Below are 17,221 nucleotides of genomic sequence, written 5' to 3' on the forward strand. Positions count from 1 at the left end.
TGTATTAAGAGCTCACTTTGTGTCCATGCTGTTGGCACTCATCACTAATAAAGGCATCAAAACCTGCGCATTTCGTCTCAGAAGTAATAACTCATTGCTGCCCATCCCATTTCAATTTCAGCAGTTAATTAGCTGATTGGCTCCATCTCCAGCCATATCAGCGGTAATAAATCCCATTAGACACAGGCCGTTTCCATTTTAGCGCTTGTGGGGTTTTCATGCATCATGCTCTCTGTCCATCACCTCTCCAGCCTGCTGGCAACACTGAAGTCCTCCGAGTCCAACCACTGGCCATTTCAGCTAATGGAAAGCAATGAAAATGCAGTCCCACTGACATTTATCATCTAATGCGCCCAGTGCCTTTCCCTTTCGTGCAGCAAAAAGGCTAACCAACCTGTGACTTGACTTTACAGACACAGCTTACAGAAGTACCCTTGCATTAAAACCCTTCCTGGTTGTGAGACCACACTAGTGGGCATGAAAGACTCTATCCTGAGAGAGTGACTGAGTTAGGCAGTTATGGCTACACCAGAGTTTAATCCAAACTGTGAAAATATGGTGGGAGTTGCCAGCAAATTTGTGAAACAGGTGGTAAACAGCATTTGTTGACAAATCGCAAAACATACATTGACCATAGGATTTTCTGGGCCTGCCAGTGCGGTCCATAGGATTAAAAGTTGCCAACAATACCTGCTATTGTTGTTCACAGCTGAAGCAATTAGCTAAATTGACGGGGAAACGTGTGTTGTGGTTTTGAATGTAGTTGCAAAATTGCCAATGTTAAACTGCAGCTTCTCTGTGTTGATGTTGTTGCCGATTTCAGCAGAGAAGACATAGCTTTGATGTTCACATTATTCTAGTAACCCCCAACTCTTTCTTGATCGAGCAGATGGGAAGTGGGAACACCCTTCGGATGTATCCTTGGTTTACAAGGGATCTTTCATTGAAAATGGATCCGCATTGCACAGATATGATCCAGATGAGCAATCTCCATTTAGCTGATGAAACTTGGCTCTACTGTATTTCCATAAATAAATATTATTGGTTACCCTCCTAGTCACTTTAGATGGTCATGGATCTGGGTTTGTGGATGATGACATCCTCTTTGGTTCTTAAAAGGACTGCAAGTGTGTATTTGGTTATTCTGGACATTGGTAGGGTGCAGAAACCTTGATTTTCAATGGTCTATGGAAAGATGTTTCTATGAATCCCAAAAATCAGCCAAGCAACTTTTTTGGTGTTCCTCTTATTATTCGGAAAAGCAAATGTCCCTGTGAAGGGTATTGTTTACTACTAAGGGCTTGGAGCCCGCCCATTGCCTGCCATTCTTTGGTATCATTGTCACTCTTCTCTGCTGTCCCCTAATTGGGCAGAGCATGTCGGGCAAAACTTCCTTTTCTGTATGTGGAACACGCACCAAGCACAGATTAATTCATCTTAATTAGTGTATGTCCACTGCTTGCACTGTGATTGAGGTACTATTTCTTCTTCCCATCCCATCCTCTTTATGGTGCTTCTTCCCCCTCACATCCATCGCTTATCTGTGCTGCTTCTTCATCTTCCACTCCACCCCGTCTGAGAGAGTTGTAGTGGAACTCTGCGATTTTCAACCCTGGAATATCTTTGGTTTAAACCTCCAACAGTCTGTTCTGTATGCCTCGTCTCTCAAGGTGATTGTTATTTACTGTCATTATCTATCATGACTAAGTTCTAAGCACGTATCCCACTCCTGTTTGGAAAAGACTTTTACCATTTGCAGCTCCACAATCCTGCTACCGCCTGGCACCGTCTCTTTTATCTCCGAACCAGTACACTATATGTTGCTCCCTCGCCCACTAGCTCCTCCCGGTCTAAACTGCATTTATTTGTAAACAAACCAGTTATAGCAGAAGCATTGTACGTACTAACATGCTCGTACGTCAGATCAAATACATCAGATGTTTACATAGATCATAGGTCGAGTTAATTGGTAACATATTTTATTATAATTGCATTTATATGGCACAAGGGCATTGAGCACTATGGGGCAATTCAGTTGCAACGCTGGCAACTTTCTATACCACACAAGTCCATTCCACTCCACACCATGCTCCACAATGCTATTACCCTCCACACCACACAATGACACACCTCTTCCCCGGACAGTGCCACTCCACAATGTGCAACTCCACACAGCACAATGCCACTCCTTTCTACTCCACACCACACAGTGCCACTCCATGCCACACAATGTCACTCCATGACACACAATTCAGCTCCACTCCACATAATGTCGCTTCATGCCATGCCACTCCACTCCTCGCCACACAAAGCCTCTCTACTCCATGCCATTCTAGTCCATTCCAGGCAATGCCTCTCCGCTTCACACAATGCCACTCCACACCACACCACACAATGCCATTCTACTCCACACCACACAATGCCACTTCCCTAAATACAATATAAACATACAATTTGACCCCCACACCTGTGCTTGGAACTCGTTATTTAGAGAAAAACAATAATCAGGACAATTTCTGATTATGTAGGCTTATTTATTTTAGCCCTTGCTTTTTTTCAAAAGTATTTCAAATTTAAGAGTTTTGATATGTACAAGAAAAACACTACACAAATAGTCATAAACCAAAAATTTTGACAATTCCACATTCTTTTACAAATACACAAAGTCATACAATACAAAACATTTTTTTGCACGTTATTTACAGTGATAATGTATCTTCAGGTGGTGAAAAAACAACAAAAATTATTTATACTAATAACACATATCAATCATGAAACAATACAGTGATTCTAATGAGAAAAAGATTTTTTACAAGAAGGCGAATGGATATAAATAAATTAATATTATATCGCAATCATTTCTTCGTATTTTTTAAGAGGGGCCTTCTTACTGCCGACGCGTTTCAACCGGTTAATTAAATCAACACGGTCTCATCAGGGCGTTTTCACTTTGTTCCTTGATCTGAAGGAATTTTGTGCAAAAAAAGGAAAAAAGAGAAAAACGTCTTATTCGTGTTCTATTCTTTCAAGACCATTTGCCTGTTTCTAAAGTGTGTCTGTGACACTAGTATACCTTATGCACGAGTGTAGCTGGATCCTGCCGGTTCAGCAGCTCCCTTTTCCTATTTTATGTTGATTCCTATGTAAAAAGAGTAGTATTTCAGTAAAGCGTTTGGTGCCTGGAAGGTGCCTGTACTGATGTTTTAACACATATCAGTTTCCTACCTGTGGGCAGGTCCGTGTGTCCTTGATCGGAAGTCCTATTGTTCTTAAAATCTTTTAGTCTGAGTCCAGTGTGGTTATTAGTGTGCGCGCCTGGGCGCCCCTACATAAAAGGAGAGCATAGTTTTGTACTTCTGTGCAAAATCTAGTGCTGTCATACTTTTTAATGAAAAGGGGGAATTTTAAAGTACCTTGTGGGTAGAGCGAGCGGCCCTCGCTCAGCGAGTATTTCTACTTTTCAGATGCCCACACCGTTCAGCTTCAATCTGCTGAATAAAAAAGCGGGGCTCATTACTACATGAGAGACTCAAAGTCTTTCACTCTAGAGAAAGCTTATCCATTTTTGAGGGACGACTACTACTCACAGGCGGACTCGCGTGGAGCACTATATAGTTATCAGGGACGCTCTCGCAATCGATTTAAAACCTTTTCCGAGACAAGTTTATCAGACTCCTCGGGCTCTGAAAACAGAGGCAACAACAACAAAAAACAAGTCAATTTTTTAGAGAAGGGCCAACAGCCAAAGCCAAGGCAAAAAATACCATGGGAAATGCGGACACGCAAACAATCCTACAAGTCGTAGAAGTACCCTCTGTCGTTGTCAACCTGTCAACAAAAGTATTAACAAAAGACGAGGAATCTGTACTGAACCTGGGACTCAAATTTGTCCCTAGAAAACATACAGACTTTGCACAAATTAAAATGGAGGCAATAGCTTTTTGTCGCAAAATACGACTCAAAGCATTTTTTGCAAATCAACCACCCAGTATCGAAAAGGAAACGACAGGCCTGAGGAATAAATCAACTTTTTGCCCCAGTCATAACATCCCCAAACAGGTAATTGCATTCGAACAGGTCCTTTTATCCTCTTTAAATAAATTGGAAAAAGACAAAAAATATGTTAGGCAGAACATCAGCAAAGGACAGAAAGTGGCAATAAAAAATCTGAGAGAGGACTCGTCAATTATAATTAAACCCGCCGATAAAGGCGGGGCCGTGGTTATTTGGCCACGTGACAAATATCTAGCGGAGGGTGCTACTCAGGTATACAATCAGGTGTGGTATAGAAAACTCCAGGAAGACCCATTAAGGCAAATTCAAGGCACGATAACGGAACTGGTTCAGACAGGGGTGGACAATGGCTATGTGGGACCAAAGGAGGCAGAATTTTTGGTCAAAAAATGCCCCAGGACACCCATCTTATACTTCTTGCCAAAGATCCACAAGAGGTTAGATGATCCCCCAGGACGACCAATCGTCTCGGGGTGCGACTCATGCCTAGAGCCGATCTCCAAATACGTGGACTATTTTTTGAAGCCATTCGTAAGTAAAGTCAACTCGTACCTCAAAGATACCACCGATTTTTTAGTCAAAGTGGAAGGCACAGAATTTAATGCCCAAACTGAGATTATGGTGACAATGGACGTCACGTCCCTTTATACTCAAATCCCCCAAGAGGAAGCCTTGGAGGTTATGGAAATGTATTTAGAGACTAGAGAAAGGCCCCATCGTGTACCAACAGCTTACATTCTCAAACTAGCGGAACTAACGTTAAAGAAAAATTACTTCCGCTTCAACGATGAGTTTTTTATTCAAATCAAGGGTACGGCCATGGGATGTCCCTATGCGCCGGAAATGGCAGTACTGTATATGGCAGAATACGAACATAAATTTGTTGAAAATAATAATCCTTTCAAGAAGCACATCAAACAGTGGTTGAGATACATTGATGACGTGTGGCTCCTGTGGCAGGGGAGCCACACTGAATTAATGGAATTTCACCACTGGTTGAACAATAAACATCATGACATAAAATTCTCTATTGAATCAAGTAACAACAGGTTGACTTTCTTGGATGTGGAAATCTCTGATGAAGGTGGTCATTTAAAAGCGTCACTTTTCAAAACGAAAACCGATAAAAATACGATTCTCCATCATGGAAGTGCACATCCCAGAAACCTCCGGGCAAACCTCCCTTATGGACAGCTCCTTAGAATCAGAAGGAACTGCTTGGAGGTAACTGACTATGACCGACATGCCCAAACATTTTGTGGGGAAATGACCAACAGAGGCTATCCCAAAAAGCTGCTCAAGCACTCCTACAAAAGAGCTAGATATACACCGAGGGAGTGTTTGCTAACACAAGACAAGAAAAAATCTGAACCAGACAAGATGGTCTGTGTTACCACTTTTGGCCCAGACACTCATAAAGTGAGACAAATGATCCTCCAAAATTGGCATTTGCTGGAGGACTTGGAATGCCCATTTCCCAGGCCTATATTCGCCTACAAAAAGAACCAAAGTATAGGCCAACAACTGGTTCGCGCAGATGTGCGAATACAAAAACCCAAGAGTGACCTGTTGGCGCAATGGGGTCTGAAACCAATCATTGGCCATCATAGATGTGGCAATTGTGTTTCATGTGACACAACGATAGAAGGCAGAGATTTCACCCACCATAACATCAAATGGAAAAATGTCGGATTTACCAATTGTCGGTCTCGCAATGTGGTGTATGCGATTGTATGTCCCTGTGACAAAATTTATATAGGCAAGACTTGCCAACAAGTAAACACTCGCATCACCCAGCACAGATCAAGACTGAAAAATAAAGTGGCAAATGCACCCATGGTCCAGCATTTTACAGAGACTAACCACCGCGAAACAGAGTTTAAATGGACAGTGCTATATAGCATCAACCAAAGCAGGTGCCCGCCTGACATTGAGAAAATGCTCCTTACTAAAGAAGCATACTTGATATTGAAATTCAATAGCACACAAAGTGGGCTTAATACATTGTCGGAGGTCTCTAGACTGTAACTGTTTTTTCTTGCGATTCATGTTTTGCGTCACACCAGTCTGACAAGCAAGATTAACGATGAAATGGTGCTCTGCGCGAGTAATGTGGGTGGTGGATATCCCTCATAAATGCATTCCCTCAAAAGTCATGCAAAAACTACATGTCCCAGAATCCTCGGGTCATGTGACCAAACCTATATGCAACGCCCACAGCAACATGGAGGCTGTTGCAAAACGCTAGCTGCACAGAGAAGCACAGAGCGCTGTGAGATCCTTGGACTTTGATTCATTCTTTGTTTTACCAAAAGGTAAAAACCAACCGCGTTTTTCTGAAAAGCTATGCGAGCAGAAACATGTAGTAATGAGCCCCGCTTTTTTATTCAGCAGATTGAAGCTGAACGGTGTGGGCATCTGAAAAGTAGAAATACTCGCTGAGCGAGGGCCGCTCGCTCTACCCACAAGGTACTTTAAAATTCCCCCTTTTCATTAAAAAGTATGACAGCACTAGATTTTGCACAGAAGTACAAAACTATGCTCTCCTTTTATGTAGGGGCGCCCAGGCGCGCACACTAATAACCACACTGGACTCAGACTAAAAGATTTTAAGAACAATAGGACTTCCGATCAAGGACACACGGACCTGCCCACAGGTAGGAAACTGATATGTGTTAAAACATCAGTACAGGCACCTTCCAGGCACCAAACGCTTTACTGAAATACTACTCTTTTTACATAGGAATCAACATAAAATAGGAAAAGGGAGCTGCTGAACCGGCAGGATCCAGCTACACTCGTGCATAAGGTATACTAGTGTCACAGACACACTTTAGAAACAGGCAAATGGTCTTGAAAGAATAGAACACGAATAAGACGTTTTTCTCTTTTTTCCTTTTTTTGCACAAAATTCCTTCAGATCAAGGAACAAAGTGAAAACGCCCTGATGAGACCGTGTTGATTTAATTAACCGGTTGAAACGCGTCGGCAGTAAGAAGGCCCCTCTTAAAAAATACGAAGAAATGATTGCGATATAATATTAATTTATTTATATCCATTCGCCTTCTTGTAAAAAATCTTTTTCTCATTAGAATCACTGTATTGTTTCATGATTGATATGTGTTATTAGTATAAATAATTTTTGTTGTTTTTTCACCACCTGAAGATACATTATCACTGTAAATAACGTGCAAAAAAATGTTTTGTATTGTATGACTTTGTGTATTTGTAAAAGAATGTGGAATTGTCAAAATTTTTGGTTTATGACTATTTGTGTAGTGTTTTTCTTGTACATATCAAAACTCTTAAATTTGAAATACTTTTGAAAAAAAGCAAGGGCTAAAATAAATAAGCCTACATAATCAGAAATTGTCCTGATTATTGTTTTTCTCTAAATAACGAGTTCCAAGCACAGGTGTGGGGGTCAAATTGTATGTTTATATTATAATTAATGGTCCAGCCCCCTGCACGACCCAGGACCTAACTCCTTTTGCTCTAGCACTTCCCTAAATACGTCGCTTTACTCCACTCCATTCCACACAAAGCCTCTCCACACCACACCATGCCACTCCACACAACGCCACTCCAATCCAATCCATGCCACACAGTGCCACACAGTGCCACCCCACCCCACACAGTGCCACTCCACACTATGCCACTCCACTCCACACCACACAATGCTAGACCACTCCATGCCGCACAATGCCACACCACGCCACACACTGCCACTCCAGTGCTGACTACACCACACAATGCCATTTCACGCCACTTAATGTAACTCCATGCCATGCCACTCCACTCAACCCAATGCTAGTTCACTCCACGCCAAGCCTCTCTACTCCACACCACTCTAGTTCATTCCATGCCATGCTACTGCACTCCACAACACACCACACAACACAATGTCACTCCACATTGTGCCATTCTACTCCACACCACACAGTGCTGCTCTCTTCAACACAATGTCAATTTACTCCACTCCATGTCACACAAAGCCACTCCAACCATGCCACTCCAATCCATTCCATGCCACACAATTCCACTTGTGCCACTCCACACCACACAATGGCACGCTACACTATGTCACCCCACTCCGCACCACACAATGCCAGACCACTCCATGCCACACAATGCCATTCCAGTGCTATCCACGCCACACAATGCCATTCCACTCCACTTAATGTCACTCCATGGCACTTCACTCAACACAATGCCACTTCCGTCCATTTCATGCCGCACAAAGCCTCTCTACTGTACTCCATGGCACTCTAGTCCATTCTACGCAATACGACTCTACTCCACACAGTGCTACTCCACTCCACACAATGCTACTCCACTCCACAGCGCACCACACCACATAATGCCACTCCACTCCACACAGTGCCATTCTAGTCCACACCACACAATACCACTCCCCTCAACACAATGCCACTTTACTCCACTCCATGCCACACAAAGCCTCTCCACTCCATGCAACTCCACACAACGCCACTCAATTCCATGTCACACATTGACAATGCACAATGCCACTCTACTCCACGCCACTCAGTGCCCCTCCACCCACACAATGCCAGTACACACCATGCCACTTCACACTATGCCACTCTACGCCACACAATCCCAGACCACTCCGTGCCAACCAATGCAACTCCACTCTAATCAATGCGACTCCAGTGCTATTCACGCCACGCAATGCTATTCCACTCCACTTAATGTCACTCCTCTCCACACAATGCCACTCCTCTTCATGTCACACAATGCCACCCCATGCCATACCTTGTCCCTCCATTCCGCACAATGCCACCCCACTCTATGCGATGCCACATAATGCCACTCCACTCCACATAATGCCTCACCACTCCATGCGTGTTACAGAAAGCCACTCCGTTACTCTCAGTGCCACACCTCTTCACATCACACAATTCCACTCTACTACACATCACACTGCGCAATGACACTCCACTGCACACAGTGCCACTCCATGCCTCATAATGTCACTCCATGCCACTCCGTTCTCTTCCCCAAAAACTCCAATAGATCTCACATAGGCAAGACTTAGTGGCTTTGTCAATGCTCATTTACCTTAGGATCCTATTGAATCTTGTGGCCGAATGGAAATGAAGAATGTCCGAACCCTTTACTGGAGTAGAATGTAGTGTGGCTCACTGGTTAGAGGCGGCAGACCCGAGAGCAGAGGACGACCCGGGACCAGGGTTCGATTCCCGGCGCGGCAGGTTTCTGGACCAGGGTCAGCGGACTCGATAATTCTCTCGCCTCGGTGCCCACTCTGATCAGCGTTCACACTCGGCAACTCTGGGCATTAGCTTGCCTCATCTTCACTAACGGCCCCACCAGACCGCCGGGGATGCCTGGTCTCACCCTGGAGATACCCATTAAGGGACCATCTCTCAGGGAAGCCAGGAAGGGTTTCGCAGCGGTCGAAGCGCCTTGGGACCCTACGGGTAAGTAGTGCGCTATATAAATGCCTATACATACATACATACAATGTGCATTTTGTGGTTCATTTTTTATTGAAAACCACCACTTGACAGGTGGGTGCAGCTCTGCTCTCCACTTTCTAGAACACTTGCAACACATTAAAAGGTATCCTTCTTTTTCCTCGTCCTCTTGTTTTCCTTCACCATAGTTTTCACCACTGTCATGTTGATCACCATTGTATCTCTAAATACCATGCCCCTTATTGCCTTGTCCTCCTAAGCTCCCACTCCTAGCTCTTATGCCCTCACCACCATGTTCCTTTCCGTGATGTTTCACACCATAATACTTTTCTGCCATGTCCTTCAACAATGTATCATCTTACCACCGTGTTCCTCATCAACATTTCCTCACCTTTGCCTCCTCACTGTCATATTCCTCACCATCATATCCCTCTGGAATAGGTTAATTCTTTTGTTTCTCTATCCAGCTGTAAGTTTGTCCAACAGCCACTGACAAATCTATGTTGATTTCAAGAAACCACTAAATGTCTCCATTACATTTACTGTTCCCTGTCTAACCGCATTTAGAATGGTTGTATAGGAAATACATATTTTTCACATGTACACCTGGGTGTTTTGGCTTTGGACTTTGGAGTTTTCTGGAGTGAGAATCTGCCAAACAGCTCCCCACTGAATGTGTCTTTCCCTAAAAATATGGTAATTGATTCAACTATTTAATTGGCAATTATTTTTTTAAATAAATAAGATGTAAGTAGAGTTTATTTATGTTCAATTCATTAAAGCCATTATATAGGATAATATTACGACCCAACTATAGTACAACACTTTCAAAGTGCTTAATATAATTAATTAATAAGGGACATTCTCTTATTGTACATAAGTCTCCTTTAAGTCCGTTATGAGATATTCCCCTATGTAAATTGCACATTCCCCTTATTAATTTAGGCCCTTGCTGGCATCCATGATGACATTAAGGTGCCGTTACACAAAGATTAGTAAACTCCTAGGGGCAGATGTCCAACCATTTTTTGCAGTCGCAAAGGAAATTTCAGCCCCTTTGCGACCGCAAAATAGGGTTAGCGACTTGCTATTAGAAAGGGGCATGCCAAGGTGGTCCCTTCCTAATAGCAACTCCAAAACCTATGTATGAATGTTTTGCGAACAAATTTTCAGTCGGAAAACACTTGCAGATTCCCACCCTTCTCAGAAGGGTGGTAAAGCACTTGCAAACGGGAAGGGGTCCCCAGGGGGCACCTTCCCTTTTGGGAATGGATGCACAAATATTTTTTAAGAGCAGGCAGTGGTTTCATTTTTATTTTTGAAATGCATCCCATTTTCCTTTAAGGAAAACGTGCTGCATTTTTGAAATAACTGCTTTATTGACAAAGCAGTTCCTGACATTGTGGGCTGCTGACCCCAGCAGACCACCATCCCTGGGAGTGCAAGCCCTTCCCAATGGGGTCGCAAATTGCGACAGCCTCATTAATATTCATGAGGCTTGCAATTTGCGACCCCATTGGGAATCGCAAGTAGTGTCTGAGACACTGTTGTACATTGGGTTTTGTGACTCAGAAATTCCTACTAGCAATTTGTCGCAATTTGCGAGCCACAAATTCCAATGGTCGTACATCTGGCCCCTAGAGTGCTAGCTGCCTAGTTATTATGAGAGTTAAGTGGAGTTTTATGGGTCTAGCAAGTTCCCTCTCATATAATTGTCTTAATCCACTTCTGCTGGGGAGAGCATTTCTTGTTACATATCCGTATTTGCTGCAGTTTGCAGTTCTTCTGCCACTGCTTTCATAAATTTTAAGAGACACCCTGATATTTGAAATGATTCCCCTTTTAGGCAGCCGAGGATGGCATACCTTCAGGATCTACTATTTAAAGCTCGGAACAGCGAGCATAGCCAGTGCATCCTTAGGGTTTTTAACCTTTAATGATATATATCGTGTATCAATGATTCATCCGATTGGGTGCACAGTCGGTATTGTTTACTGGTTTCTCCATTCATGCGTCTATACCAACTACATCTTAATGGGATCAGGCCAATCTGCAGTCTCATGAGTCTATACTTAGCCGGATTACAGAGAGGGAGACTCAAGTAGTAAGGCAGGACACCTGGGGTACAAAGGTCTGCAGCCAAGCCACCATGTGAGCTTTCATGTGGCTTGATCTTGAAGTCCCTCATATCTTCATCAAATGACTGAGATTTAGCAGGTTTGCTATCCGTATGCTAGGCAGAGTTGCTTTGATGAAGTCTTCCGCCTTCAGTATTCTAAAAGTGTCAATTACGAAGGGCCCCCACACTAAATTTAGCTCCTGAATTTTCTGCCTTAGAAGTTGTTTTAATATAATGGTGTTAGATGATTTTAGTTTTAAGCTTTATGATACATATATTGCACGTAGCACCAGCTCCTGTTTGGTCAGATTGAACTCCAGCCTGATTTGTGCTTGGCTGGTACAATCAGATAGGGCAAACAGGCACATTGCTGTTTGTCCAAGCAGCCAAATAGCTGGTCTTTATACATAATTGTTCTGTATGAAATGGTGGGCATTACTTTACACCCTACAACCGACAGTAATGCTCTGGTGTTTTCACAAGCCAAGTTCTTTTTGAAGCTACCCATTGTGCACATCAAATGTATGGCAGTTGTCTTTATGGCTACTTCTTGTGCCACTTTGCCACCCCTTTCATCTATGTGCACACAGAAATATTTGAGCTTTTCACTCTTTTTAAGCCAGCTCCTTCGATGTGCCATGCTCCCTTTTTGATCAGTTTCCTTTCAAAAATCATTGTTTTTGTTTTACTTACGTTAATAATGATAACATTAGCGGGCCAAGGCATTAAGGGACCTCTGAAGGTCCAATCGTTTGCAGTCTAACAAGGCCATATCGTCAGCATATTGAAGGATTTGAATTTTTTGTCCAACTAGTCTTGGTGGACATATCCTAGGGGTGTGCAGGTTGCTTTCGTAGTCCACCATATATATATGTTAAAAAGAACTGGGCTATAATACAGCCTTGTTTTAGACCTTTATTTGTGACAATCTTTTCTGAGGTTGTCCAATTCAGTGATATCTAGATCTTTACCCATGTCGCACTGTAAAGTGACTCAATTTCTTTCAATACCAATGGGGGGATTCCCCATCTGCTTAACGTTGCCACAGCCTGCCTCTTGGAACGTTACCAAAAGCATTTGTAAAATCTATTAAAGCTGCATAAAGTGAGTTACTTGGGTCGTGAAGTTGTGTTACTTAAGCAATACAGGGTCAACAGGTTATCCTCTTTGTTTCAATTTTGTTGGAAACAGGATTGAAACCATGGGATCAGCTGTTCCTCTGAGGCCCAAGCTTCCAACACCTTATTTCGAAGTCTGGCATAGCACTTCTCTTCAACGTCTAATAGCACTATCATTTGATAGTTTCCCAGCAAGTCCTGGCTTCCTTTCTTGTGTATTGGAACAGGGAATGACCTTTGCCAGCTATCAGGGGCCATGCTGGAGTGGAAGCAGTCACCAAAAACTGTACTTAAAACGTGTATCCATAATGAGGGGTTAGATGTAAGAAGTGCTGCTGGTAGGCTGTTATGTCCACGGGCTCCAGCCACTCTTAACTTATGCAGCGTCTTGCCCAACCTTATTTTGTTAAGCCAAGTTGAAGCTTCTAGTCGATCATGCTGAACCTGCTGACTTATTGGTGTCTCATCTTGTGGCCTTCCAGCTGGCTGTGAGTGTTCCGTCGCCTTTTCAGGGGCAGTTGCCACTCCCTCCGGTACAGGACCTCCTGTTGCCATTGGCTTGTGTTTAGATCTTTCACTAGAGGGCGTTTTGTTAATGTACATGAAATCCCCTGTATCGCTCAGTGCTTTTTTCATGGTATTTGTGCTCTCAATGTTTTCCAGTGTAGTCCCTGCTGCACGAGGTGCTTCTTCCTTATAGTATAAACATTGTATGTAATCAGTCCACTGTTTTGTGAAGATGTTACAAGTTAAAAGTGTTTTGCTTCCATAAAGCTTATTTGCGAGGACCCAGAATTTCCTTGGGTCTCTTAATTTTAGGGGTGGGTGAAGTTAAGCCCAGTTTGGATCATCCTTTATTATCTTAGTGGCCCATTTTTTCTCTCAGTGAGCTCGCCCCAGAACTTTAATTTGTTCTTTCAACATTTTGGAAGTTAACTTTTTGTTACTATCACTTTGTGGGGCTTTATTTACCTCTTTGCTTATTTCCCAGGCTTCCTCAACCCAGATCGGTTGGGATTCTACTCTGGGGCTCTTTCCATTTAATTGCTGCCCTCCTTTATACATTGCAAGGCATTTATTAAATTGTACCAGCCTTCAATTGGGTTACTATTTCTTTTCAAATCCTGTCCCAGTGGATTTATGTTGCTTGTTCTTTCCATTTGGCTTCTGGGGGACTCTTCCCACTTCCAAGCAATGTGGTAAAGGAGCACCATATCACTTTGTTTGCCCATCATGGATTTGTTCCTGTTGCTGCAAGGTAGTACTAATCTGGCACGACAGCGCTGTGTGATCACTTGAGATTTTCGGAATTATTTGGAAGTCATGGATGGTTGTCAAAGTGTTTTATGGAGACCCATATTTAGTTTAGAGTTGCTAGCCTGAAAGGGGAGATGTGAGTGAAGGCCGCAGGTATATCTCCTTTGGGCCTACCATTTAGGCATCGCATTCCCAGTGCTTCCAATATATTTGTTAAATATTTACCAATGGCCTCTTTTTTTCTGTGGTTGTTGGGCCAACACTTGGACATCCCAGTATGCATCTTCTATGTTTTTTCCATTCTTCATAAGTTAGTATTAAAATCACCACCAATCATTAGCAACGCATTGGGATACTCAAATGTAATACTCTTTATTTTCTTCACCATCAACGTCAGTGATGATATTCTGGTGCATGCCCCGACCGTCGAACAAAATCTTGACAGGTTGAGGGCGACGTTGAAGCGATTGCAGGACACTGGTCTCGCTCTTCACTTTGAGAAGTGTGCCTTTCACCAGAGAGAAATATTGTTCTTCGGATATCATTTTTATGAAAATGGGGTCATGCCAGATCCAGCAAAAGTTTGAGACATCCAATCAGCACTGGCACTGACCAACATTACAGGAGTCCACCGTTTCTTGGGGATGGTCACGTATTTTGGCCGATTCATTTAAATGGTGACCACTCTCTCAGCTCCACTTTGAGAACTAACTAAAATGCAGGCGCGGCACGTTCAGGTTAAGGTAGGCGGGCGTGGTGGGGGGGAGTGGACATACAACAATGAGGGAAAATTACATTTTAAAAAAATGAAGACCACTTAACTTGCCTTCGCTGCATCGTTGAGTCGCAAGGTAAGTAGTTTTTGGTTATTTAAGCTTCCTTCATCATCACCTGTTGACTCCCCTCCCAACCCGCCCACCCGCCCTACCGCTCTTACCTTATCCCGCCATAATTTCAAAAACAGGGGGTCGACCTTGCTCACTGTACCCATCAAGGGGTGTTGAAAACCATGTCTAGACCCCAGGGTAAGGTCTGGTTCCCTGGTTTGGATTACCAGGTGGAACGCACCGTGAAACAGTGTTCAATGTGCCAAGGCGCTGGCCCAGCTGAGCCGCCGGTGCCCCTCATTACTGAGTCTATTCCCTCTGTTCCTTGGTACAGAGTGAGTGCTGATTTTGGAAGTCTACCTGATGGACAACATCTGTTGGTAATAATAGATCATTTTTCAAAACACCTGGAAGTTGAAATACTGGAGTCAATTACTGCTGGCCAGACCAGACCTCGTCTGGAGAAGGGGTAATGGCAACTTATGTTTTTTTAATGAAATCCAGACTGGTAACGGTCCTCCTTTTCTAGCCAAGAGTTTGCTGAATATCTCGCCTCATGAGGCATACACCACTGGAAGATAACTCCCTGATGGCCTCAAGCCAACGGTGAAGCAGAATACTTCATGCAAACTTTGAATAAAGTACTGAGAATAGCGCTCGCCAACAGTCAGAACATGGAGTGCTCGCTGCCTTCCTTCGTGAGTATTGGCTCACTCTGAGTGTCACAATCAGAGTGTCCCCCAGTACAGTGTACATGTTTCGAGTAGTGGGAGACACCATTCCTCCCGTTTGGGAACCTTGTGCACTCCTAGAGAAAGCTGCAGATGCATGGCAGCGGTGCCATTTGCAGTACAACAGCATATCAAGGAGAAAACAAGCCAAGCTGTGGGAGTTTCAAATCGGCAACATGGTGCTTGTCAAGAACTGAAGTTGGGGAAGCACATTTCTGTTGCCATTAGAGATCGAGCTGTGGAGAGGAACTTTGAAAGGAACTGTAGTCACTGCCCAGAAGCAAGGGGGAACTGTCACAAGGAATGTGTCCCATTTCAAACTGCACAGGCAGCCAGAGTCTGACCCAGGGAGTCCTCACTGTGTGCCTCCCAGTTACGGCCCGCATGACTTACAGGTGAGGGGTACCGGGGGGAGGGTTGCACAGGGGTTCGCACGGGGGGGAATTATTAATATTTTTTTAAATAACAAAAAGTACCTTCCCGGGTCCCTCTGCGTCTCAGCTCATGGCCGCGTCCCGTGGAACAGGCAGCAGGCAGCCTCCCTCCCCTTCCCTAAGCCAATCACAATGCTGCAATGGTAGCGTTGTGATTGTTGGGGATGGCACCCAGCCAGGCACCTAGGGGGAGGCCCTTTTCTCCATGTAGGCTGCATGCCTCCATGGAGAAAAGGGAGAGTGCACATGACTGGTTGGGTCGGTCCCAGAGGGCTAGTTTTACCATTTTATGTTTCTGCTTCTTGCACTGTGAGAAAGCAATAGGGCTACGCTCCACCCCCCCGGCGTGGGAAACACCCATAACATCGATGGTAAAACAGTGTGGTGCCATCGCACCGCGACTTTCACATCGCACGAACGATGGCATCGCATGCATTCACTACGCATGCGACAACCGCGCGATACCATTTACATCGCGTGCGATTACAGCGCTGCTTTAAGCCTGCTTTGTTGACTTTAATTGTGCATGAAATCTCGGCGCGTGCGATTACACTCACACTCACCCTGACCATTGTAATGACTGATTGAAAAGTAAAACCAGCAAGAAGTGCGTGTGTAGAGCTCCATCTTGCATGGCAGAATCTGGCAGTAGGACTCACCTCTGGTGATGAGGTTTGACAGTGAAAAATGGCTTGGTGACCGATTCATCCCTCCAAAGGTGCTTTGGGTTTGGGGTTTATTTATGTACAAAGTAAACTCTCTGATATTAGTACTGTGGTGGGTATTGATAAAATAATGACATCTGCAAGTGCACCGCCAATGCTTTTACCAATGGTCCAGATTCACCACAGCTGCCCTCTGCATTGCATGATTTCCCCCAACAGACAAGGACCCCCTTAGGCCGCTCCCTCCTTCCCACCTCTATGAGAATAAGGTACTCACTCACCCTCTCTTCTGCTCCTGCATGACTGCAGGTAACGTGGCATAGCAGCTGCTTCGAGGAGCTCTGTGGTTTCCACACGCAGGTGATGGTTGTGGGAGTTCTGCGCATGGTAGCCAAATGTGCACCAGCACAGGGATGCGTCGTATTGTTGAAATACAATGCATCCTTGTGCTTTAAAAATGACACTGCTAAGGGCAGCAAAATGGCTTGTGATGCCGCACTGCGTCATGTTGTTGTAAATGAGGCCCATTGTTTAAAAATGTTCATGATGTGTTTGTCTTTCAGTGCTTTGAAAAAATTGAATTGTGTGGCACTAAAA

General features: G+C 44.0%; 1 protein-coding gene across 1 annotated transcript in view; it reads left to right on the forward strand.

The window, feature by feature from the left end:
- Positions 1-17,221, forward strand: part of RYR3 (ryanodine receptor 3) — a 1,933,484-nt gene that overhangs the window by 392,452 nt on the left and 1,523,811 nt on the right. The gene's annotated exons all lie outside the window — the stretch shown is intronic.

The sequence above is a fragment of the Lissotriton helveticus genome, chromosome 9, assembly GCF_964261635.1.
Source record: "Lissotriton helveticus chromosome 9, aLisHel1.1, whole genome shotgun sequence".
In the NCBI taxonomy this organism is placed as follows: Eukaryota; Metazoa; Chordata; class Amphibia; order Caudata; family Salamandridae; genus Lissotriton; species Lissotriton helveticus.